The 27,063-nt window shown below is 46.3% G+C and overlaps 2 protein-coding genes across 4 annotated transcripts in view; both read right to left on the reverse strand.

Annotated features, from left to right (window-relative positions):
- LOC137344364 (DENN domain-containing protein 2C-like) overlaps positions 1 to 17,668 on the reverse strand; it is a 168,717-nt gene extending 151,049 nt beyond the window's left edge. For both annotated transcript variants that reach the window (XR_010968335.1, XM_068007257.1), the window contains exon 1: positions 17,463 to 17,668. The gene's annotated coding sequence lies outside the window, so the exon portion shown is untranslated. The remainder of the gene's footprint in view (positions 1 to 17,462) is intronic.
- The window catches only part of tmem9 (transmembrane protein 9), a 571,911-nt gene that overhangs the window by 453,227 nt on the left and 91,621 nt on the right, over positions 1 to 27,063 (reverse strand). The window lies entirely within an intron of this gene.

Below are 27,063 nucleotides of genomic sequence, written 5' to 3' on the forward strand. Positions count from 1 at the left end.
TCCTTGCATTAAAATCCCCTGGAGAGGGAAAATATGATGTCCTTGAGGCCTACAGCAAGGACTGGATTGTCTTACAGATATCCGGAATATCAGAATTTAGTTTTATAAGTTTCCTTTTGTTTTGTTGAATGTATATTTAATGAGTTTTTTCTTATTAGTAATGCCCGTTTAAAAAAAGGGGTACGTGTAAATTTGGTTGACTGTTGGTGACGTTGGGGCAACCCTGTCTAATCCTTATAGATTGTTAGAAAAGGTTTACATGAAAAAGAAGACTAATTGTGGTATCTGATCAATCTTTCCCAGGACTGGAAAATTATGGAACTCTTTACCTTCTCCAGTCGTAGGGTTGCCAACACTCCAGGAATTACCCTGGAGTCTCCAGGAATTACCCTGGAGTCTCCAGGAATTACCCTGGAGTCTCCAGGAATTACCCTGGAGTCTCCAGGAATTACCCTGGAGTCTCCAGGAATTACCCTGGAGTCTCCAGGAATTACCCTGGAGTCTCCAGGAATTACCCTGGAGTCTCCAGGACACTGCTGTGAGCAACACCCAGGAGAAAAATCATAGGGGTATTAAATAATTGTGGTTTTAAAAAATTTTCTTTGAACAACTTTTGAACACTAAAAATATCAGACATTGGAAAAAAGACTGTCGACTGAGAGTGAAGAATCATCCAATCAGGCAATGAACAGTCTACTCACTTCCCGATTGGCATAGGAAGGCGGTGCCCCGCAAGGATGGACATGTCGGGAGACCAATGGCAGGAGTGTGGTGGGGCAGTTGGAGGCAGGAGGTCATGTGCTGAAACCTCCAGGAATACATCCTACCAGAGTTGGCAACCCTACTCAGTTGACCCTTCCTTCTACAGTCCACATGCTTTTAAAACCCAAGCCTGGCATCACTGCTTCCTGATAGACCTGGTTCTCTCCTACACTTGGTAAAGTCTTGTACTATGGCCCTCGGCCCATTAACTTCATGTCCCAAAACGGGGCATGCTGGAGTGGCTTGGCGAGGTGACCCAATCCAGCAACGAGGCACTGACTGTGCCGTCGTGTGCCAGGACAAGGATATTTCCCTGCAGATGTTGAGTATCCAGTCTGAGTGTTTCGGGGAGGCAACATCGAGCTGCCAGGCGCCTCTCCACAGGGAGGGAGGGAAAGAAAGTCAGAGGAAGACTGCCTAGCCCAGTCTCACGCATCCTCCCCCACCCCACCAAGCCCGGTCTCTCGCTCCCACCCCATCTCTCTTGGCCCAGTCTTTCCCACTCTCCTCCCTCCCCCCACCTCAAACAGCCCAGTCGCACACCCCCCCACAGCCCAGTCTCATGCCCACCCCCCTCCCCCATGCACCACCCACACCCAGTCTGTCCCCCACAAACCCAACCACCACTCACAGCCAGTCTGTCCAACGTTTGGCAATATTTCCTCAAGTTTTCGATTCAGCAGTAGAGCTTTACCCACTGCGATTACATTCACTAAGTCCTCGGAATAAAATCTCCAATCACAAAGTCTACAGTTTCCCACACCCTGAATATAATAAACCCATTGCCTCAAGACATCTTGAAACCACAGCACACTCTAGCAGTCTGCAGTGTGTGATATCTTTCTGTTGAGGGTGGGCTGCTGTGGGGTTGAGATGTGTCATCCAGTTGCATCTATCTGGAGTTCAGAGGTGCTCAGAGTGCGACAGTTTAGGCAGGCAAGCTGTGCGTTTATCAGGCTCCGTCTGTACTCTTCACATCTTCGCCACGTCACAGCTCAAAATGCAAACTCATTTCCCCACATCAGCTACTTATGTTTGTGAAAACTATTGTGACTCAGGAAGTGGAAAGCCTGACTGAGGCTGGGAAAGCCAGGAGATGGGAGATGAGCTGGCCTTCAAACTCCAGCTCGGACTTCCTCTTTCCAATTAATCTGCATCAACTTCAAGGCCTTCCATTATGTTTCACCAGGTTACAGAGAAGTTAGTAAACAACAAAATGTTCAGGAAATATTAATACCCTTCCCTCCCCCGCATAGTTAGCGGAGGGGAATCCAACCAACCAAAAAACACACACCAGATCTCCAACTCCAACACCTTCACACAGTCAGCCCCCACCCCCTCTACAGCCAGTCGGCCAGTCAGTCAGCCCCCACCCCTCAACACCCAGTTATGGTCACCCCATCACTCAGAATGCCCTAAAATATTCAATGACAGACCCCAACACTCAGCCAGCAGACTGAGCACTCCATTTTCTTATTTCTTAAGCCACTGATGAGGCAGCTGTCTGCTTTAAGTTTTTATTTGTTGCTTTTGTACCTAAAAGGGAAATGGTTACAGAATGATTCAGCATATTCAAAGTGGATACAATTTCAGGGATGATATAATTTCAGGGTTGATTAAGCAGCAGAGAGTCACAAGGTCAGCGTACATCACAGTACTTCTTCCTAGCTCCCCCCGGATGCTGTGGCTTAGCAATGACTGGCTGAGGTCAGCATATTCAGCATAAACCAGCAATTGAACTTGGGACCATCCTGCTCGGAGTGGCTCAGTACCATGGTGCATCCAGTCTATTAGGGAAGCTGTCACAAGGCCTTTCGAGTCAGTTTATTTCGAAACATGGCTATAACTACTACAGAATTGGGAGTGGGTAAAGCAACCCATGTACAAACTCGGCATGTGTTTACATCATTCAGTACACCAATCTGCCAAACTCTGGTGATATCGTGGCACACTGACAGCATAGTAGCACCAGTCAGCTTTCTTCAGTGTGGCAAAGGGCAAAGCTTTGATTCAGTGAGTAAACATGAGATTACATAGAGTCCACAGCACAGAAACAAGCCCTTCAGTCCAATTGGTTCATGCCAGCATTTATGCTCCACATGAGCCTCCTTCTACCCTACTCATCCAACCCTATCAGAATAACCTTCAATTCCAGTCCCCTTATGTACTTGCCTAGCTTCCTCTTAATTTTTTAAAAATTCGTTCATGGGATGTGGGCGACGCTGGCGAGGCCAGCATTTATTGCCCATCCCTAATTGTCCTTGAGAAGGTGGTGGTGAGCCACCTTCTTGAACCGGTGAAAGTTCTCCTACAGTGCTGTTAGGAAGGGAGTTCCAGGATTTTGACCCAGCGACGATGAAGGAACGGTGATATATTTCCAAGTCGGGATGGTGTGTGACTTGGAGGGGAAAGTGCAGGTGGTGCTGTTCCCATGTGCCTGCTGCCCTTGTCCTTCTAGGTGGTAGAGGTCACGGGTTTGGGAGGTGCTGTCGAAGAAGCCTTGGCGAGTGGCTGCAGTGCATCCTGTGGATGGTACACACTGCAGCCACAGTGTGCCGGTGCTGAAGGGAGTGAATGTTTAGGGTGGTGGATGAGGTGCCAAACAAGTGGGCTGCTTTGTCCCTGGATGGTGTCGAGTTTCTTGAGTGTTGTTGGAGCTCCATTCATCCAGGCAAGTGGAGACTATTCCATCACACTCCTGACTTGTGCCTTGTAGATGGTGGAAAGGCTTTGGGGAGTCAGGAGGTGAGTCACTCACTGCAGAATACCCAGCCTCTGACCTGCTGTTGTAGCCACAGTATTTATATGGCTGGTCCAGTTAAGTTTCTGGTCAATGGTGACCCCCAGGATGTTGATGGTGGGGGATTCGGCGATGGTAATGCTGTTCAATGTTAAGGGGAGGTGGTTAGACTCTCTCTTGTTGGAGATGGTTATTGCCTGGCACTTGTCTGGCGCGAATGTTACTTGCCACATATCAGCCCAAGCCTGGATGTTATCCAGGTCTTGCTGCTGTCCAAGTCTTGCTGCATGCGGGCACGGACTGCTTCATTATCCGAGGGGTTGCGAATGGAACATAACTGTGCAATCATCAGCGAACACCCCCATTTCTGACCTTATGATGGAGGGAAGGTCATCGATGAAGCAGCTGAAGATGGTTGGGCCTAGGACACTGCCCTGAGGAACTCCTGCAGCAATGTCCCGGGGCTGAGATGATTGGCCTCCAACAACCAATAATATGCGATTCGCCTTAACTACTCCCTGTGGCAGCGAGTTCCACATTCTTACCACTCTCTGGGTAAAGAAGTTTCTCCTGAATTCCCTATTGGATTTAATGGTGACTATCTTTCATTTATGGCCTCTAGTTTTGGTCTCCCCCACAAGTGGAAACATCTTCTCTACGTCTACCTTATCAAACCTCTTCATAATTTTTAAGACCTCTATTAGGTCACCCCTCCTCCTTCCCTTTCTGGAGAAAAGAGCCCCAGCCTGTTCAGCCTTTTCTGGTAAGTGTATCCTCTCAGTTCTCGTATCATTCTGTGAATCTTTTTTGCACCTCCTCCAGACCCTCTATATCCTTTTTATAATATGGAGACCAGAACTGTGCACGGTACTCTAAGTGTGGTCTAACCAAGGTTCTATACAAGTTTAACATAATTTCTCTGCTTTTCAATTCTATCCCTCTAGAAATGAAACCAGTGCTTGGTTTGCTTTTTTTTTTAATGGCCTTATTAACCTGTGTCGCTACTTTTAGTGATTTGTGTATCTGTACCCCCAGATCACTCTGCTCCTCTACCCCATTTAGACTCTTATTATCTAAGCAGTGTGTGGCCTTATTCTTCCTACCAAAATGTAACACCTCACAATTATCTATATTGAATTTCATTTGCCAATTCCATGTGCATTCTGCAAGTGTATTAATGTCTTCTTGTATTATGTCGCAGTCTTCCTCAGTATAACTGTACTATGACCAGGCATGAATCTTTATCTTACCAAGCATGGTGCAATTATCACTTCTAATTTGGCAATCTTATTGAAATACCAACAAGAAACTTTACAGCTTAAAAAAAAATACACATTTCCTTCATCATTAGCAAGACACCGAGACATCGACTCTCACAAGGTCACATGGCGCTACAGTAAGACCTTTGACCCATATGCCTGTATCTGTACTTTGAATTTGCTGGCTGTCCGTCATACCACCAAGAGCATGGAATAAAAAAAAATGCTCACACTTGATTCAAGCTTCTTCTCTCTTGAGGGAGAAAAAATCCTACAAGAGAAATGTGCAAGCCAAGATTTCAGTGAGAATCATTCCACTTATACTGTACCAACATTCCTGGTGAGTGAATTGAAAATTTGTTGAAACCTAGTTTTCTCCTTCACAGGAACTGACTGCATTTCCTGTTTTCCTGCATGAGCTTGTGGCCAGGCCTCACAGCCTCAACTTCAGATTTTCCTAGTTTGTGAAACAGTTTTCAAATCAGCAGTTGAGGCCAGCCACAGAAAGCACTCGGCTCCCAGCCGCACTGCATTTACGTTCTCACTATGTCTGGTCTCACCGCATCGCAAATCACTTCATGGCACAATCCACACAACAGGGACTTTCACCGACATTAGGCATTATCGACGCAAGTGACAATATTTGGTGATCCTTATCCATGCCTTTGTTACCGCCAGACTCGACTATTCCAATGCTCTCTTGGCCGGCCAGCCGGCCTCCCATCTTCAACCTTGTGTAAAGTTGAGCTCATCCAAAACTAAAAGTGGATGGATGAGGGTTTCAGCATCAGATGAGCTGAGGCAGCGGAGGAAACGGGCGATGTTACGGAGGTGGAAGTGATCTTGATGATGGAGTGGATATATGGTCGGAAGCTCATCTCAGGGTCAAATAGGACGCCAAGATTGCGAACGGTCTGGTTCAGCCTCAGACAGTGGCCAGGGAGAGGGATGGAGTTGGTGGTTAGGGAACTGAGTTTGTGGTGGGCACCAAAGACAATGGCTTTGGTCTTCCCAATATTTAGTTGGAGGAATTTTTCTATCATCCAGTACTGGATGTCGGACAAGCAGCGTGACAAATCAGAGGCAGTGGAGGGGTCAAGAGAGGTGGTGGTGGGTGAGGTAGAGCTGGATGTCGTCAGCATACATGTGGAATCTGACGATGTTGCCGAGGGGCAGCAGGTAGATGAGAAATAGGAGGGGGCCAAGGATAGATCCACGGGGGACTCCAGAGCTAACGGTACGGGAGCGGGAAGAGAAGCCATTGCAGGTGATTCTCTGGCTGCGACTAGATAGATAAGAATGGAACCAGGACAGGGCAGTCTCACCCAGCTGGACAATGGAGGAGAGGTGTTGGAGGAGGATGATGTGATCAACAGTGTCAAAGGCTGCAGACAGGTCGAGAAGGATGAGGAGAGATAGTTTTTTTTTATTCGTTCACGGGATGTGGGCGTCGCTGGCAAGGCCGGCATTTATTGCCCATCCCTAATTGCCCTCGAGAAGGTGGTGGTGAGCCGCCTTCTTGAACCGCTGCAGTCCGTGTGGTGACGGTTCTCCCACAGTGCTGTTAGGAAGGGAGTTCCAGGATTTTGACCCAGCGACAATGAAGGAACGGCGATATATTTCCAAGTCGGGATGGTGTGTGACTTGGAGGGGAACGTGCAGGTGGTGTTGTTCCCATGCGCCTGCTGCCCTTGTCCTTCTAGGTGGTAGAGGTCGCGGGTTTGGGAGGTGCTGTCGAAGAAGCCTTGGCGAGTTGCTGCAGTGCATCCTGTGGATGGTGCACACTGCAGCCACAGAGCGCCGGTGGTGAAGGGAGTGAATGTTAAGGGTGGTGGATGGGGTGCCAATCAAGCGGGCTGCTTTATCTTGGATGGTGTCGAGCTTCTTGAGTGTTGTTGGAGCTGCACTCATCCAAGCAAGTGGAGAGTATTCCATCACACTCCTGACTTGTGCCTTGTAGATGGTGGAAAGGCTTTGGGGAGTCAGGAGGTGAGTCACTCGCCGCAGAATACCCAGCCTCTGACCTGCTGTTGTAGCCACAGTATTTATATGGCTGGTCCAGTTAAGTTTCTGGTCAATGGTGACCCCCAGGATGTTGATGGTGGGGGATTCGGCGATGGTAATGCCATTGAATGTCAAGGGGAGGTGGTTAGACTCTCTCTTGTTGGTCACAGTCACATGGGATGTCATTTGTGACTTAGATAATGGCCGTTTCAGTGCTGTGGCAGGGGCGGAAAGCTGTTGGGAGGGGTTCAAACATGGAGTTGCGGGAAAAATAGGCATGGATTTGGAGAGGAAAGGAAGGTTGGAGATGGGTTGGTAGTTTGCACAGTAGTTGACAGAATCTGGTGTCGCTATTCAAAGAAGAGCAGAGGAGTTCTCCCCATATCCTAGCCAACATTCCTCCCTCAACCAACGCTAGCAAAAAACGGATTAACATTGATTAATTTGCTTGTTTGATGAACCTTGCTGTGCTTTGCATTTGTTTACTCTGTGGCTGCACTTTGTTGGTTGTAAAACATTTTGGGATTTCCAGAGGACGCAATAATGAATGCAAGTATGTTTGTAGAGGGAAAGGCATAACTAAACACAGGGACCCAAATAACCCGTCTACCTGTCTGACACACGGTGAGATTTGGTAGCCTGTTAATGGGTTAAGCACATTAGATCTTCATGGCATGGAGAGAATAGAATCAGACAGCCCACCCTAAGCTGGGTGTGGTTACAGATGAGCTCATCGTCAGTTGAGAAGGTAGGAGGCTGACTTGTGAAATCTCAGTGAAACCGAGCCTTTCAACAAACTGTTCATCTCTAGCGTTGTTTGTGTCTCAACGTAATCAGTCCTTGTTCTGTGGTTTCATTTTTTTTTGCTTCCTCTCTGGTGCCTTGAGCTACTTCTGCACCAGAACACAATCCTTGACCAAGGGGTGGAGGCAGGGCAGACAGCTCACTCCCAGGCCTCTGCCAGAGCTGCTGCTGCTCACGTCTTCTTGTGCTGAAGGTGAGAGTTGTTGGAGCTGAGAATCATAGTCGCTACATAGTATCATAGTAAGTACAGCACAGGAGGCGGCCATTCGGCCCACCGTGCGTGTGCTAGCTCTTTGAAAGAGCTATCCAATTAGTCCCATTCCTTTGCTCTTTCCCCATTGCCCTGCAAATTTTTTCCCTGGAGCATTTATCGAATTCCCTTTTGAAAGGGACTATTGAATCTGCTTCCATCACCCTTTCAGGCCGTGCATTCCAGATCATTAACAAGTCTATACCGCTGGTAGTGGTTTGATATAACTGAATGTCTTGCTTGGCCACATCAGAGGGGGGTCAAATGTCAACCACGTTGGTGTGGGACTGGAGTCACATTTAGGCCACACCGGGTAAGGACGGTAGGTTTCCTTCCCTAAAGGACATTAGTGAACCAGTTGGGTTTCTACAACAATCCGACAGCTCCATGGTCACTTTTACTGACACCAGATTTTTTAAAACTGAATTCAAATTCTCAAACTAGAACGGTGACAATTCAACTAACGTTTTCTGGATTATTAGTCCAGGCCTCTGGATTACTGGCCCAGCAACAATCCCACATCAACACCATATCCACTTAAAGTAAAGCTTCCTCTATGATGCCTCAAAAATATACCTCAGGGGAGCAGCCCCAGAGCACCAGTGTGACATTTTACTCCCAACCCTGACATCTTTACAGCATCTCGGACTCGTTGTCAATTTGTACCGGGTTTTCTGCCGTGGTCTGTTGCCTACAAACTACCAGGTCGAGACTCACAAAACTCATTTCACTTACGACTCTTATAACCAGCAAGCAGAGGAACTTTTCATATCACCAACCTGGGCTGGACTTGGACCCAAGTCCCAGAAGTGGAAACACATTGTACTAAGTACTGCTCCGCCCAATTTGTAGCCCCCCCATGTACGCTTCATCCGAATGCCAGGATGTGTATACGAGACCCCCCCCCCGCCCCAATATGATTCATCCCCCAGTTTTCCCTCCCTCCTGTCTAACTCACTAGTCACCTGCCAATTCCAACAGCCTGGCCAAGACCCAGGCAACTCACACCAGCCTCTGTGGCACACTGGACACAGCACTACCCAGCGTTTCTGCACCAGCCAGACTATTCCGACAGGAACGTTCCAACATTAATCCTTTCATTTAGTTACTTTCCTAGGAACATTTCAAAGTCTACGGTGGTTTCTACACCCCACACTGGCGATGTTGATTAGTAAAGAGGAAAACGAAGAGAAAGTCTTGGGAAACAAGAGTGTGTTTGTGCTCCACAATCCTCAGTACACCTCAGCAAACCACAACGAGAGTTTAACATGCAAATGTGCTTAGAAGGATTGCGTAATGAATATGCAAGTATACTTACAGGCCACTCTAACCAGAGTGTAATTTGTAAATATGTATCTCGTCGATTACATCAACCAATACACTTTAGATATTAAATCAAAAGTCCATCTAGAGGTTCCGTCTCTCCCCCTCTCTCTCCTCCTTTAAGAAGCTCATAAAAACCTATCTCTTTGACAGCTTTTGTTCACCTTATGTATATCTCCTTATGTGGCTCGGTGTCAAAGTTTGTCTGATAATGTTCATGTGAAGCACCTTGGGGCATTTTACTACGTTAAATGCGCTATTATAAATGCAAATTAATGTTGTTGCAGATGCCACCAACGGCAAGTGCACTGAGAAAGCTCTTCCACAGCGTAAACAGGCAACTGCATGGAACAAGAGGCATTTGTGCTGCTACCGTCCTCTCTCTCTCTCGTCCAAACACTTCAAATGGTAGCCATTTGTTCTGGCTACGAGCAGGTCGAACTCTCAGCCCGCCCGCCTGCCCACTGTGTGGGTGTGTTAGCACTGGCTCCTGCTGGGCTACGGCTGCACTGGGCTACTCTCAGGCAACTTACCCAATTGGCCATTCTGTGAGCCAAGCCAGTGAATGCCAGCAGGCAATTTTACCAGAGAGGGCATCACAGCCAAACTCAATCCTGACATCTACACATGCACTTTCCCGCAGGGGTCACTGGACAGTGGGGAGAAGTAAGAACTTTAATTTTTTTTTCCCTTCACTAACCCAGAGCGCAGGGGATCTGTTGTAGTGCTAACACCCCAGCTGTGATCCGTTAACAGCACATACCGTGATCAAAGCTGGAAAATTCTGGTCTGTATGCCTCACACCTGCCCCGTTCACATTTACCCACTAATCCATCGAGAAGCCTCTCTAGTATTAATTTCTGTGTGACCACAGCCATGGTGTTTTCAGACTGACCCTAATGTATTATTGTAACAACACTCAAGAGGCTCGACACCATTCAGGACAAAGTAGTCCTCTTGATCGGCAGCCCATCCACCACCTTAAACATCCACTCCCTCCACCACCGGCGCACCATGGTTGCAGTGTGTACCATCTACAGGATGCAATAGAGCAACGCACCAAGGCGTCTTCGACAGCACCTCCCAAACCTGCAACCTCCACCACCTATAAGGTCAAGGGTAACAGGTGCATGGGAACACCACCACTTCCAAGTCACACACCATCCCGATTTGCACATATATCACCGTTCCTTCATCGTCGCTGGGTCAAAATCCTGGAACTCCCTACCTAACAGCACTGTGGGAGAACCTTCACCACACGGACTGCAGGGTTCAAGAAGGCAGCTCATCACCACCTTCTCAAGGGCATCTGGGGATGGGCAATAAATGCCGGCCTCGCCAATGACACCCACATCCCAAGATTACATTTTTTAAAAGTGGTGGAGTTCCCAGAGCATCAACTAAGGAGCAATGGCTTCCCAGCTCAGAACCCTACACTGCTGGGCTCCCAATTGCAGTCATGTCATTAGAGGGAAGTAACGATTGTTGCCTCTCTCTGGGAGGGTCACTCCTGGGCAAATCGCAAAGACAGGGCTGGAAGCAGTTTTACCATAAACCTGAAACTGATACCCGTCCATTCTGGGCTACGAATAGCACATGGTGTGGTTGGAGGTGGGGGTGGGGGGGTGGGGGGGGAAGACTCAGGATAGAAATTAATATGAAAAAGAGAGAGTGTTGTCTTCATGAAAAACAGAATGCAACAGGTATCTGAAATTTTACAGATGATTAAAGGATTTGAAAGGGTAGATAGTGAAAAACTATTTCCTCTGGTGGGGGAGTCTAGAACAAGGGGGCGTAACCTTAAAATTAGAGCTAGGCTATTCAGGGTGATGTCAGGAAGCACTTCTTCACACAAAGGGTAGTGGAAATCTGGAACTCTCTTCTCCCCTGAAAAGGCATTGAGGCTGGGGGGGCCAATTGAAAAATTTCAAAACTGAGATTGATAAATTTCCCGTATTAAGGGTTACAGAACCAAGGCGGGGGATAGATGGAGTTAAGATGCAGATCAGCCACAATCTAATTGAATGACGGAACAAGCTCGAGGGACTGAATGGCCTACCCCTGTTTCTATGTTCTATAACACAGTGTTCTCTATGTCACCACTCGTTCGCCCCCATACTGAATAGGTCCAAAGCAAATGAGATCCAGAGATGCAGCTGATAAAATGCTGCAAATGTTACTGCTTGCTGTCAAGAGTACCTCTATTCCTCTCCATTAACATTCTTCCTCATATCATGCAGAAGTCATGAGTTGCGAGAGGTGGACAAGCTGGTCCCAGAGCCCTGCTACTATCACTCTGTTCGATGCACAAACGCACACACTTGTTGCAGCACAAACCTTTGCATCTCCTAAACTTTTAACTCAAATTAGGTACTTTTTTTTAAGCAGCCGAAACAACTTGTGGTGCAATCTCACCATCGACGTACTTATTATTTGTGTATTGATCTCCATGAAATTCAATGATCGGGTGACAATACTCCTTTAAATCTTCAGGTCATTTAAAGTACATCCCAGGTTATTCCAGTGCTACACCTACACTGGAGAAGTGCTGTCAAAAAGGTCCCAAGTTTAAACACCCGGGTTTATAAAGTGCCTTCTCAGTCAAAGCATCTCACACAGTAACATCCCACAAACAGCAAATGAGATAAGTGGGCAGTTAATGTTTTTTGGGGAGGAGATTTGCTAGAATGGTACCAGGGTTGAGGGGCTTCAGTTATGTGGAGAGACTGGAGTAACTGGAGTTGTTCTCCTTAGAGCAGAGAAGGTTGAGAGGCGATTTGATAGAGGTTTTCAAAATCATGAAGGGTTTTGATAGAGTAGATGAGGAGAAACTGTTTCCAGTAGCAGGAGGGTTGGTAAGCAAAGGACACAGAATTAAGGTAATTGGCAAAAGAACCAGAGGGGAGATGTGGGAAATGTTATTACGCTGTGAGTTATGATCTGGAATGCACTGCCTGAAAGGGTGTTGGAAGCAGATTCAATAGTAACTTTCAAAATGGAATTGGATAAATACTTGAAAAGAAAAAAATTGCAGGGGTATGGGGAAGAGCAGGCGAGTGGGACTAATTGGATAGCTCTTTCAAAAGAGCCGGCACAGGCACGATGGGCCGAATAGTCTCCATCTGTGCTGTAAGATGGTGCTGGTTGAGGGTGAAATTTTGGCCCAGACCCCAGGAGAACTCGTTGTGCTTCTTCAAATAACGGAATCTTCAACATCCACCTGAACCACCAGAACAGATAGTTGGGCCCCTGCTTAAACATCTCTAATACAGGCTGCCAACACCTGCTGTTGCAGAAAACAGCCCACCTATACTAAGCAAATTCTATATCCGCCACATTCAATGCACAAGTGCACAGCCTACAGTTGTTTAAAGCTGCCAACAACTATTGCTGTCCTGCAGTCTGCACCCTCTCTGACGTCTGGGGAAGGTCTGCACAAGCCAAAGCATCACACTGACCTGCAGAGATGGCAGGAAGTGTTTCAGTCAACCAGCTGACCAAAAATAGAAAAAAGACTTGCATTTCTATAGTGCCTTTCACGACCTCAGAAAGTCCCAATTCACTTTACAGCCAATAAAGTACTTTTGAAGTGTAGTCACTGTTGTAATGTAAGAAACACGGCACAGCAAGCTTCCACAAACAGCAATGAGATAAATGATCAGATAATCTGTTTTAGTGATGGTGGTTGAGGGATAAATATTGGCCAGGACACCAGGGAGAACTCCCCTGCTCTTCTTCAAAATAATGCCATGGGATCTTTTACGTCCACCCAAGAGGGTAGACAGGGCCTTGGTTTAATGTCTTATCTGTAAGACAGCACCTCCGTCTGTGCAGCACTCCCTCAGTATTGCACTGGAGTGTTAGCCTAGATCTTATGCTCAAGTCTCTGGAGTGGGACTTGAACCCATGACCTTCTGTCTCAGAGGCGAGAGTGCTACCACTGAGCCACAGGTAGCACCATTCATTCAGTCATCCAAAACAAAAGAAAATGGCTGCTTTGCATTCCTGCTTTCTGGTGTGCGAATGAATTGACGGCCCCCTCTACCTCCAGCAGCAGGACTGGCAGTTTGTTTAACTTACGTTTGGTGGTGCTGGTGGTAACAAACTGAACACGACTGTAAGCTTTGTGGGGGGGGGGGGGGGGGGGTGGTGGACATTCAGCAGCAGGTTTTGTCAGGAAGCATTCGTCCAAATGCAGGGTGGATGTGTGAATGGCCAAAACGTGATTAGCAAGGGGAGAGGATGAGAAGAGAAAGAACTTCACTGGTGGGATTGTTAACAAACCAGCCCAGGCGAAGGTGAGAATAACACTACTGGCTGAATATGGGAATGAAAATGTCACATCACACAGGCAACTGACACCACCCATAGCACCCCTTCCCCCCTCAAACCCAACAAAGACAGCGAATGTGGAAAACACAGAATCCTCGTCACGTCCTGTGGGAGCACTATTATTTTCCAGTAAAGCACTGCTCTCACATGAGAAGAAAATCCCAGCGTTAGAACAGCTGTGTGTGAGTGCCACCTTGGTCACAGACTGCTCTCAGTTTCAAATGCACCTAAAATGGGACTTCCTGTGTTACAAATACAAAGGTGAAATGAAAATGAAAAAAAATCTTTCATTTAATGAGAAAGTAAACTTGGATCCATTTTACTTCAACAAAACATAAAAACCTAAATACAAAATGAGCACTTAATCCCTGTAGCCCTCAAGTCCTGGCAGGTTTGGAGGAAGAAAGGTGAGGACATGTTCTGTAATTTTGGCACAAGGCGAGGTGTATTCAGGGGAGTCACTTGTTGTCACGATTCTCTTGCATACAGCACACAAACCCAATGGAGTTTGGTACAATGAGGTTGTTCCTATTTTAACCCACTCAAGACCATCTGTTTCCTTCTGTAACTGCGGGAAAAGCAGTTAAAGCATCAGGGATGAGAGGTTTCAGTTACGTGGAAAGACTAGAGAAGCTGGGATTGTTTTCCTTAGAGCACAGAAGGTTAAGGGGAGATTTAATAGAGGTGTTCAAAATTATGAGGTGATTTGATAGTGTAAATAAGGAGAAACTTTCCACTAGCAGAAGGGTCGGTAACCAGAGGACACAGATTTAAGATAATAGGCAAATGAACCAGCGGGGAGATGAGAAGAATTTTTTTTAAAAAACGCAGCGAGTTATGATGATCTGGAATGCACTGCCTGAAAAGGGCGGTGGCAGCATGTTCAATAGTAACTTTAAAAATGGAATTAGATGAACACTTGAAAAGGAAAAATTTGCAGGGCTATGGGGAAAGAGCAGGGAAGTGGGACTAATTGGATAGCTCTTTCAAAGAGCTGGCACAAGCACGATGGGCCTCCTTTGGCGCTCTATGATTCTATGAAATTAAGGCAAGCAGCAGCAAGTAAATCAAAACGCTACATACAGAGCAGAGTGGGGCTTAAATCTACTCCCCATGACACAGTGGGCGTACCTACTGCCTGGTGTGGATCTGCGCCATACAAACCAGGACAAAAAAAAACATTGATACAACACTTTACCACAACCTCGGGACCTCTCAAAAGTGCTTCTGAAGTGCAGTCTGCATTTAAATCTGCAAGCAGTGCATCCTGCACCCTCTCCAATGATTGGAGAAGGTCCACACAAGACAAATACCTTTCACTGGCCTCTGCAGAAGTGGTGGGAGTCCCTCAATCACTGTTGCTATGCAGACAAACACGGCAGCCAATTTGCTCACAGCCAGGCTGCACAAACAGCAGTGAGGAGACCGATCATTTAACCTATCCTTTGGTCTTGATTGAGGGGGTAATGTTGGTCAGGACACCAGGAGAATCCTTTGCCCTTCTTCAAATAGTACAATGGAATATTTTACATCCACCTGAACAGGCAGACAGGGCCTCTGATTGACTTCTCATCCAACAGATGCAACCCCTGACAATGCAACGCCCTTTTGCTTTGCAGGGGTGCCCACCATGACTGGAGAATAACTCAACACCTACTTTGAAAAACATGGTCCCAGTAACCCAGATTAGTGTTCACTTCCATGAAGCTACTGTGATTTATGATAGCAGGACGTGTAACAGGGCCTTATACAGGTGGCTACCACACAACTGGATGCTCAGGACTGCTTTAGGACTGTTTCATTTTGGTCCCTTCAGGTTCATTCACGTACTCTGCTGCCTTTCCCACACAGTCAGATCTTGGAGCTGCTGCTACCGGTATAAATACACAGTGACCGCAGGTACTGCTCTCCTCTCCCACTACTGTCAGATGCTCGGCTGTATACACTAGCCCCCTGATGCAAGATCAGACTGCCTATCCCCTTGTACATAGAATTTTACAGTACAGAAACAGGCCTTTCAGCCCAACAGGTCTATGCCGGTGCTCCACACGAGCCTCCTCCCACCTTACTTCATCTAACCCTATCTAATCCTTCTATTCTTTTTTCTCTCATGGACTTATCTAGCTTCCCCTTAAATGCATCTATGCTATTCGCCTCAAACACTCCATGTGGTGCGAGATCTTTGAGTAAAGAAGTTTCTCCTGAAGTACATCAGCCAAGAAAAAGTTTCAAAAGATGCCGTCTGTATAATTAAGTCATGCCATTTACACTAGCTCCCTACCCCGATGTTACATTTAGTATTATGGTGGTCCAGGCAACTCAATAATCAAAGAAGGAAAGTTCAAACACTCTTCCCATCCTCTCCTTCCCCTGGGGTTGTATTCTCTAGAGTTTCGAAGGTTAAGGGGTGATCTGATCGAAGTTTATAAGATATTAAGGGGAACAGATAGGGTGGATAGAGAGAAACTATTTCCGCTGGTTGGGGATTTTAGGAGTAGGGGGCAGAGTCTAAAAATTAGAGCCAGACCTTTCAGGAGTGAGATTAGAAAACATTTCTACACACAAAGGGTGGTAGAAGTTTGGAACTCTCTTCCGCAAACGGCAATTGATACTAGCTCAATTGCTAAATTTAAATGTGAGATAGATAGCTTTTTGCTAACCAAAGGTATTAAGGGATATGGGCCAAAGGCGGGTATATGGAGTTAGATCACAGATCAGCCATGATCTTATCAAATGGCAGAGCAGGCACAAGGGGCTGAATGGCCTACTCCTGTTCCTATGTTTAACAGCTATTTGCAGGAGGCTTCAAACTGGTCCCCTTGGAGAGAAGTGCTCACAGTTCTCTCTGGGTTTATTGAGTCGATTGGTACCAATACAACATGCTCCCTGTGTTTACTCTTAAATGCTCCCATCGCCCAGTGACAGGCCTGAAGCCCCTAGTACTGCCACCCAGTGTTATAGAGCTCAAACTGCTATCTCTAGACACTGAGCTTGTACTGGCAGGATTTATCCAATATACAGCTCGAGTACTGAAACTCCACATGCCAAAATTGCACTTCACTGAATCCTCATGACTAGACTGTGCTCAGATGTTAAAAAGCACACAGCAGAAATCCAACAGTTTGGAACCCAAACATGTTGCTCCACTGTGATCCCAGATCTCAGTCATGTCACTTTGGGGAGGAAAACTGAGCCTCTGATCAAAGGGAGGACAAATGATGGGTGGAGGGTGTTGGGAATCTCCTGGGGTCATCCTCCTGTGATCCCTAATGGCCCCTTTCACAGTGTCATTGGCAACAGGTCACTTGACCTCTAACCCTTCACCAGGACTAGGGGTGGTGCATAGCAAGGAAAATGCCTTAAAGTGGGAACCACGCCCTCATTAAAAAAAACCTGCACAATTCTACTCATTTTTGAGACATTGTACAAACTTAATACTCAGGGAGATACCCAGCTTATCCCCACAGTGAGGGGGCCATTCACTCCACTAGGTGCCTTTACTTCTCACCTACACATCAGGCTTCCAGCATTCGCCCTCCCCCCTCGCACATCCTCTCCTCCGAGATACAAACGTTACTAACAACACGACAAGCTCCAGACAACTGCAGGAGCAATTGGACATGACCTGACCTGCTCAACAAGTTGTATACAGATCCAGTCGGATGTTGTTGGTTAAATTCCACACGGAGACCTCCTTCCCCTCCCATTATTATTTTTAAAATCATTTCCCAGGATGACAGGACAATCTATGTTCCAATGGTGAAGAACAGGTTTCAGACCGGTTCAACCACAGAGGGGTCAATAGGAGTTAAGAGGTTGCCAGTGGACCCGGAGTAAGCTCAGCCTCTAAAAAGCACAAGGCGAACTGTTACACAAAGTTACAGCAAATCCAAACCCTTCCCCACAGGAAGAGAGAGTCAGCGGCGCAACTCACTGGTAAAAGTTTTATTATTGCAGAGAAGTTGATATTAAAAAAACCCTTTCTTACCAGCCCTTCCCGGCTGCTGTCAATTTCCATCGTGCCGCCTAGTTAATTTCTGGGACTCCTCGCTGCAACTTTATCACATCTCACCCTTGTCAATGGAAGCAGTACCCAGGCCCGAGTAGATGAACAGACCTCGGACTGTAGTTTGCGGTCTGATGCACTTTCACTGTGTGTGTGTGTTTAGTGAGTGAGTTCAGATCCTGGCTGGATGGGGCTCAGGCGGAAGTAGTGTGCCTGCATATCAATGAGCAGCAGCTCCTCTTTCACACAATCCCAACAGTACAGGCAGGATACCGCCTGCTTAAACACACTTTGTTGAACAACTTATTCTCAACGCTCTATTCCTTCTCAAATATTTGTGTTCACTCCTGTAGTGCCTCAAAGGGTGGTGGAAGCAGAGTCAATAGTAACTTTCAAAAGGGAATTAGATATATACTTGGAAAGGAAAATTGGCAGGGCTATGGGGAAAAGAGCTGGGGAGTGGGACTAATTAGGTAGCTCTTACAAAGCACCCACATGGGCATGATGGGCTGAATGGCCACCTTCTGAGCTGTATGGAAAAAAGACTTGCATTTATATAGTGCCTTTCATGTCCTCAGCACGTCCCAAAGCACTTTACAATCAATGAAGTACTTTAAAAGTCACTGTTGTAATGTAGGAAACACAGCAGCCAATTTGCACACAGCAAGCTCCCACAAACAGTAATGAGATAAATGACCAGATAATCTGATTCAATGATGTTGGTTGAGGGATAAATATTAACCAGGGCACCATGGAAAACTCCCCTGCTCTCCTTCGAATAGTGTCACAGGATCTTTTACGTCCACCTGAGTGGGTAGACAGGGCCTCGTATTATTCTGTTGCTGAGCTGAAGCTGTATTCATAGAATCATAGAATCATAGAAGTTACAACATGGAAACAGGCCCTTCGGCCCAACATGTCCATGTCGCCCAGTTTATACCACTAAGCTAGTCCCAATTGCCTGCACTTGGCCCATATCCCTCGATACCCATCTTCCCCATGTAACTGTCCAAATGCTTTTTAAAAGACAAAATTGTACCCGCCTCTACTACTGCCTCTGGCAGCTCGTTCCAGACACTCACCACCCTTTGAGTGAAAAAATTGCCCCTCTGGATCCTTTTGTATCTCTCCCCTCTCACCTTAAATCTGTGCCCCCTCGTTATAGACTCCCCTACCTTTGGGAAAAGATTTTGACTATCGACCTTATCTATGCCCCTCATTATTTTATAGACTTCTATAAGATCACCCCTTAATCTCCTACTCTCCAGGGAATAAAGTCCCAGTCTGTCTAACCTCTCCCTGTAAGTCAAACCATCAAGTCCCGGTAGCATCCTAGTAAATCTTTTCTGCACTCTTTCTAGTTTAATAATATCCTTTCTATAATAGGGTGACCAGAACTGTACACAGTACTCCAAGTGTGGCCTCACCAATGCCCTGTACAACTTCAATAAGACATCCCAACTCCTGCATTCAATGTTCTGACCAATGAAACCAAGCATGCTGAATGCCTTCTTCACCACCCTATCCACCTGTGACTCCACTTTCAAGGAGCTATGAATCTGTACTCCTAGATCTCTTTGTTCTATAACTCTCCCCAACGCCCTACCATTAACGGAGTAGGTCCTGGCCCGATTCGATCTACCAAAATGCATCACCTCACATTTATCTAAATTAAACTCCATCTGCCATTCATTGGCCCACTGGCCCAATTTATCAAGATCCCGTTGCAATCCTAGATAACCTTCTTCACTGTCCACAATGCCACCAATCTTGGTGTCATCTGCAAACTTACTAACCATGCCTCCTAAATTCTCATCCAAATCATTAATATAAATAACAAATAACAGCGGACCCAGCACCGATCCCTGAGGCACACCGCTGGACACAGGCATCCAGTTTGAAAAACAACCCTCGACAACCACCCTCTGTCTTCTGTCGTCAAGCCAATTTTGTATCCAATTGGCTACCTCACCTTGGATCCCATGAGATTTAACCTTATGTAACAACCTACCATGCGGTACCTTGTCAAATGCTTTGCTGAAGTCCATGTAGACCACGTCTACTGCACAGCCCTCATCTATCTTCTTGGTTACCCCTTCAAAAAACTCAATCAAATTCGTGAGACATGATTTTCCTCTCACAAAACCATGCTGACTGTTCCTAATTAGTCCCTGCCTCTCCAAATGCCTGTAGATTCTGTCCCTCAGAATACCCTCTAACAACTTACCCACTACAGATGTCAGGCTCACTGGTCTATAGTTCCCAGGCTTTTCCCTGCCGCCCTTCTTAAACAAAGGCACAACATTTGCTACCCTCCAATCTTCAGGCACCTCACCTGTAGCGGTGGATGATTCAAATATCTCTGCTAGGGGACCCGCAATTTCCTCCCTAACCTCCCATAACGTCCTGGGATACATTTCATCAGGTCCCGGAGATTTATCTACCTTGATGCGCGTTAAGACTTCCAGCACCTCCCTCTCTGTAATATGTACACTCCTCAAGACATCACTATTTATTTCCCCAAGTTCCCTAACATCCTAAAGTCTAATTGGTATTAGACTTGACTAGCAGTGACTGAGGTCAGTGTTTAATGATTTTCAGCCTTTCAGCTTAGATCCTCTAATTTCTCTTCAAATTCAGTTGGTAAGGTCAGTCAGAGATTACAGATATTCTGGCTGCTATGTTAATTAAGGAATGTTCTATAGTTGGATCATTTTCTCTGCACATTCCAAATGACTTTTTTTAAAGAAATTAAAAGACATATATTTTGTTGAGATATTAGGACAGGTGACCAAGAGCTTGGTCGAAGAGGTAAGTTTAAAGGAGCATCTTAAAGGAGGTGAGAGAGATAGAGGCAGAGACAGGAACTAATTGGATAGCTCTTCCAAAGAGCCGGCACAGGCATGATGGGCTGAATGGCCTCCTTCTGTGCTGTATAAGAGCTTAAGAAATAGGAGCAGGAGTAGGCCATACGGCCCCTCGAGACTGCTCCACCATTCAACAAGATCATGGCTGATCTTCTACCTCAACTCCACTTTCCCACTCTATCCCCATAGCCCTTGATTCCCTTAGTGTCCACAAAATTATCGATCTCAGCCTTGAATATACTCAATGACTGATCATCCACAGTCCTCTGGGGTAGAGAATTCTAAAGATTCACAACCCACTGAGTGAAGACATTTTTCCTCATCTCGGCCCTAAATGACTGATCATCCACATCCTCAGGGTCAGATGGAAGAGTCACAGTTCACCATCAAATAACTGTCCTGGTTGGAGATGTTTTTTGAAACCCAAAAGCAGCTACAAGGCCCACACGGCAACAGGTGGCATTTGAGTACGTGGTTAGCAAAGGGGTAGGAGGCCACCTGTCATTACCCTGCGCAGGGCCAGTGCAGGTCATAGGGACCAGGGGTACACAGCAGCTGTCCTTTCATCTCCATAATCCAGAGCTTCTATCACAGAGTACTTAGCCCCATGTGTCAGAGTGTAGGTAAACTTGTCAGAGTTGTGAAATGAGGAGTAAATCTTCAGCATTGGGAAGAGGAGCTAGCATTGTAAAATGTATCAGAATAACACACACCACAATGATACTCTCCAGTCTAGCAGTCCACCTGTTTACTGTTGGGATGCCACAGTTTGGCCAGCCATGGAATCAGGGGAGAGTCATTGTCACTGAGGAAACAGCAGGAGGATTGACTCAGGAATTATTCATTGATCTGCTGAGTTAGCTGATCTCAGCCAGAACCCCTTGGATGGAGAGAGAACAATGTTCCGACTCCTCGTCCCACCTGGTGACCACTATTGGAAAGTGGGAGTGTAGGTGATTGTTGGCTGGCATTGCACCTCCTGTGGCTGAATGACCTGCTGACATACACCGTCTAGGTTCAAACAAGAAGAATTCTCACTTGATTGAGGAATTGAGGGCTGTTGGTGTGTTGGGACTTTATCTCAAGAATGGTCATGGCCGTTATGAAAGGAGGATAGTAAAGAGATTAGTCTGGTGAAGCATGTAGTCTTGGAGTACCTGGAGAATGAGGGATAGAGAGAGCGGGAAGGAGCGAGAGAAAGGAAGGTGGGGAGGAGAGAGGAGATTGAAGGATAGGGAGAGGGGGAAGGAGCGAGAGTGAGGAAAGGTAGGGTGGAGAGAGGAGATTGAAGGATAGGGAGAGGGGGAAGGAGTGAGAGTGAGGAAAGGTGGGGAGGAGAGAGGAGATTGAAGGATAGGGAGGGGGGAAGGAGTGAGAGTGAGGAAAGGCAGGGAGGAGAGAGGAGATCGAAGGATAGGGAGAGGGGGAAGGAGTGAGAGTGAGGAAAGGTGGGGAGGAGAGAGGAGATTGAAGGATAGGGAGATGTTGGGTAAGTTGGCATGGCTCTGCGTTTACTGACACAGCACAGGGCTGATTCTGTTGTTATTTCAAACTGACTGCACAGAGCTCATTATGTTACAACAAAGGAACAGTTCTGCTGGAAGAGACTTTCATCCCATCCTCACGTCTACACACATTTGGATAAGCTACAATCAAGAGGTAGACAATTGGCGAGGACAGCCAACTCTAAATTCCACTGTGAAATTGCAGAAGGGGGTAGGAAAGAATGGTAAAAAGACAAAATTAAAGGTTCTTTATCTGAATGCACGCAGCATTCGCAATAAGATAGATGAATTGACGGCACAAATAGAAACAAATGGGTATGATCTCGTGGCCATTACAGAGACGTGGTTGCAGGGTGACCAAGGTTGGGAGCTAAATATTCAGGGTTATTTAATATTTCAGAAGGATAGGAAAAAAGGTAAAGGTGGTGGGGTAGCTCTGTTAATAAAGGATGAAATTGGTATAATAGTGAGAAATGATCTTGGCTCAGAAGATCAAGATGTTGAATCAATTTGGGTGGAGGCAAGAAATAGCAAGGGAAAGAAATCACTGGTGGGAGCAGTATATAGGCCCCCTAACAGTAGCTACACTGTAGGGCAAAATATAAATCAGGAAATAAGGGGGGCTTGTAAAAAGGTAATGCAATAATTATGGGCGATTTTAACTTTCACATAGATTGGACAAATCAAATTGGCAAAAATAGCCCTGAGGAGGAATTCATAGAGTGTGTTAGGGACTGTTTCATAGACCAATACGTCGGGGAACCAACCAGGGAACAGGCCATTTTGGATCTGGTAATGGGCAACGAAACAGGATTAATTAATGATCTCAAAGTAAAGGATCCCTTGGGAAGCAGTGATCATAACATGATAGAATTTCACATCCAGTTTGAGAGCGAGGATCTTGGGTCTGAAACTACTGTATTAAACTTAAATAAGGGCAATTATAAAGGAATGAGGGCGGAATTGGCTAAAGTGGACTGGGTAAACCGATTAGATAGTATGATGGTGGATAAGCAGTGGCAAACATTTAAAAAGATATTTTATGACTCGCAACAAAAATATATCCCTGTCAGGAGGAAAGACTCCACAAAAAGGGTGAACCAACCATGGCTAACTAAGGAAGTAAAGGATGGTATCAGGATAAAAGAAAAAGCATACAACATGGCAAAGATTACTGGCAAGCCCGAAGATTGGGAAAACTTTAAAAACCAACAAAGGATGACTAAAAGAATAATAAAGAGGGAGAAAATAAATTATGAGAGTAAACTAGCAAGAAATATAAAAACTGACAGTAAAAGCTTCTACAAGTATATAAAAAGGAAGTGGGTAGCTAAAGTAAACATTGGTCCCTTAGAGGATGAGACTGGGGAAATAATAATGGAAAACAAGGAAATGGCAGAGGAATTGAACAGATATTTTGTATCTGTCTTCACAGTAGAAGACACTAACAACATACCAATAATAGTAGAAAATCAAGGGGCAAAGGGGAGGGAGGAACTAAAAACAATCACTATCACCAGAGAAAAAGTACTAGGTAAACTAATGGGCCTAAAGGCTGACAAGTCCCCTGGACCTGATGGCTTGCATCCGAGGGTCTTAAAGGAAGTGGCTACAGAAATAGTGGATGCACTGGTTGTAATCTTCCAGAATTCACTAGATTCACTAGAAAGCGGATTGGAAAACCACAAACGTAACACCCCTATTCAAGAAGGGAGTGAGACAGAAAGCAGGTAACTATAGACCAGTTAGACTAACATCTGTCATTGGGAAAATACTAAAATCCATTGTTAAGGAAGTAGCAGCAGGACATTTGGAGACTCATAATACAAACAAGGAGAGTCAACATGGTTTTATGAAGTGAAAGTCATGTCTGACAAATTCATTAGAATTCTTTGAGGAAGTAATGGGCAGGCTGGATAAAGGGGAACCAATGGATGCAGTATATTTGGATTTCCAAAAGGCATTCGATAAAGTGCCTTACTGCACAAGATAAGAACCCATGGTGTTGGGGGTAATATACTGGCATGGATAGATGATTGGCTAACTAACAGAAAGCAAAGAGTCGGGATAAAAGGGTCATTTTCAAAATGGCAATCTGTAACTAGTGGGGTGCCGCAGGGATCAGTGCTGGGGCCTCAACTACTTACAATATATATCAATGACTTGGATGAAGAAACAGAGTGTCTTGTGGCCAAATTTGCTGATGATACAAAGATAGGTGGAAAAGCAAGTTGCGATGAGGACACAAAGTGTCTGCAAAGGGATATTGACAGGTTAAGCGAATGGGCAAAAATTTGGCAGATGGAATGTAATGTGGGAAAATGTGAAGTCATCCACTTTGGGAGTAAAAATAAAAAAGCAAAATATTATTTGAATGAAGAAATACTACAAAATGCTGTGGTACAGAGGGATCTGGGTGTCCTCGTACATGAGACACAAAAAGTCAACATGCAGGTGCAGCAGGTAATCCGAAAGGCAAACGGAATATTGGCCTTTATTTCCAGGGGGATGGAGTATAAAAGCAGGGAAGTCATGCTACAACTGTACAGGGTGCTGGTGAGACCACACCTGGAGTACTGCGTACAGTTCTGGTGCCCTTATTTAAGGAAGGGCATACTTGTATTGGAGGCAGTTCAGAGAAGGTTCACTCGGTTGATTCTGAGTATGGAAGGGTTGTCTTATGAGGAAAGATTGAACAGGTTGGGTCAATACTCATTGGAGTTTAGAAGAATGAGAGGAGATCTTATTGAAACATACAAGATTTTGAGGGGACTCGATAGGGTAGATGCTGAGAGGATGTTACCCCTCATGGGGGATTCTAAAACTAGGGGGCATAGTCTCAGAATAAGGGGTCGCCTGTTTAAGACGGAAATGAGGAGGAATTTCTTCTCCCAGAGGGTCGTGAATCTTTAGAATTCTTTACCCCAAAAAGCTGTGGAGACTGAGTCATTGAATACATTCAAGGCTGAGTTAGACAAATTTTTGATCAGCAAGGGAGTCAAAGGATATGGGGAAAGGGTGGGAAAGTGGAGTTGAGGTAAAAATCAGATCAGCCATGATCTCATTAAATGGCAGAGCAGGCTCGACGGGCCGAATGGCCTACTCCTGCTCCTATCTCGTAAGGTCTTATGGAGCAAGGAGAAAAAATTGAACATAAAGGGAGAGGGGAGGGAGAGGAGATTGAGGGCGAGGGGCAAGGAGCAAGAGAGACGAAGGTAGGGAGGAGACAGAGGAGATTGAGGAATAGGGAGAGAGTGAAGGATCAAGAGAGAGAGGAAGGTGGAGAGGAGAGAGAGGAGATTGAGGGATAGGGAGAGGGGGAAGGATTGAGAGAGAGGAAGGTGGGGAGAAGAGAGAGGAGATTAAGGGATAGGGAGAGGGGGAAGGAGCAAGAGAGAGAAAGGTGGAGAGTAGAGAGGAGATTGAGGGATAGGAAGAGGAAGAAGGAGTGAGAGAGAGGAAAGTGGGGAGGAGAGAGAAGAGATTGAAGGATAGGGCAAGGAGGAAGAGGGAGAAAGAGAGAGAAAGGGTGAGGGAGAGAGAGGAGATTGATGGGAGGGAAGGAGAGAGGGAGTGTGAAGGGGAGAGAGTCAGAATAAGAGATGTAGAGGAGAAAGAGTGACAGGGAAAGGGATAAGGAGAGATAGGGATAAGGAGAGTGGGAGAAGAAAAGGAGAGGGGGGCGTCCTAATTTACTGTATTTTCTGGGTTGGATCCTGAGACTGCAGTGATTTTCTCTTAAGCCATATGAGGCCCATACAGTCAAATAACCTGCCAACGCTCACTGTCTAGGCTTGTACATGAAAAATAGCCTCTCTTGTGAGGTGCAGGAAGGCACCTGATACCTGTGGGCCTGCTCCTCAGCAGGGAGTGAATGGCTGAAGAGAGGAGTTGGAAGAGGAGGAGGAGGAGGAGGAGGAGGATAAGGAAGAGGTGGAAGAGCAAGAAGAGGATGTGGTGGAAGAAGGGGAGGAAGAGGTGGAAGAGGAGGAGCAAGAGAAGGAGGTAGAGGTAGAAGAGGAGGTGGAAGAAAAGGTGGAGGTGGAAGAGGTGGAGGTGGAAGAAGAGGAAATGGAGGTGGAAGAAGAGGAGGTGGAGGTGAAAGAGGAGGTGGTGGAGGTGAAAGAGGAGGTGGTGGAGGTGAAAGAGGAGGAGGTGGAGGTGGAAGAGGAGGAGGTGGAGGTGGAAGAGGTGGAGGTGGAAGAAGAGGAGGTGGAGGTGAAAGTGGAGGTGGAGGTGGAAGAGGAGGAGGTGGAGGTGGAAGAGGAGGAGGTGGAGGTGGAAGAAGAGGAGGTGGAGGTGAAAGAGGAGGAGGTGGAGGTGGAAGAAAAGGAGGTGGTTGTGGAAGAGGAGGAGGTGGAGGTGGAAGAAGAGGAGGTGAAGGTGGAAGAGGAGGAGGTGGAGGTGGAAGAAGTGGAGGTGGAAGAGGAGGAGGTGGAGGTGGAAGAGGAGGAGGTGGAGGTGAAAGAGGAGGAGGTGGAGGTGTAAGAAGAGGAGGAGGAGGTGGAAGAGGAGGAGGAGGAGGTGGAAGAGGAGGAGGAGGAGGTGGAAGAGGAGGAGGAGGTGGAGGTGGAAAAAGAGGAGGTGGAGGTGGAAGAAAAGGAGGTGGAGGTGGAAGAGGAGGAGGTGGAGGTGGAAGTGAAGGAGCAAGGGGAGGAGGAAATGGAAGATGAGGTGAAAGAAGAGGAGGAGCAAGAGGGGGCAGATGAGGACCTGCACTGACAGGAAACTATGGTTCAGATCAGAAAATAAAATTACAGAGATGGTGGGACTCAATCACCTAAAGAAATTGGTTCATCAAAACTTTTTTTTAATAAACTGGAGAAGGAAAGGCTTTGTTTCAGCAACAAACAGGGACTATTCTGGGTGTTTCACATTGAGGACTGTTCTGGGTTTCACAATGAGGAGTGGGCTGGAATGCAAGGCAGCTTGTTAACGGAGACCCCCCTCAGTTTAGTCACTGATCTCACCCCACAGAGAACTAGTGTAAGGACAATTGATTCTGTAGGTGAAAGGACTTCAACACTTTATCTCATTCAGTTGTGACATTTTATTCACCTTTTATGCCAATTTTCTTCCTTCCCCTCCCCTCCCCTTTGCCTCTCCTGTGGGAGGATGTTGACTCCCTACTGGGGTATATTCCATGTTCCCCAGTTGCCCTCCAGTACCTTGCATAAATTATGTTATTCTTATATAAGCCTTGACTTGAGC

Source organism: Heptranchias perlo, chromosome 27 (assembly GCF_035084215.1).
Source record: "Heptranchias perlo isolate sHepPer1 chromosome 27, sHepPer1.hap1, whole genome shotgun sequence".
Classification (NCBI taxonomy): Eukaryota; Metazoa; Chordata; class Chondrichthyes; order Hexanchiformes; family Hexanchidae; genus Heptranchias; species Heptranchias perlo.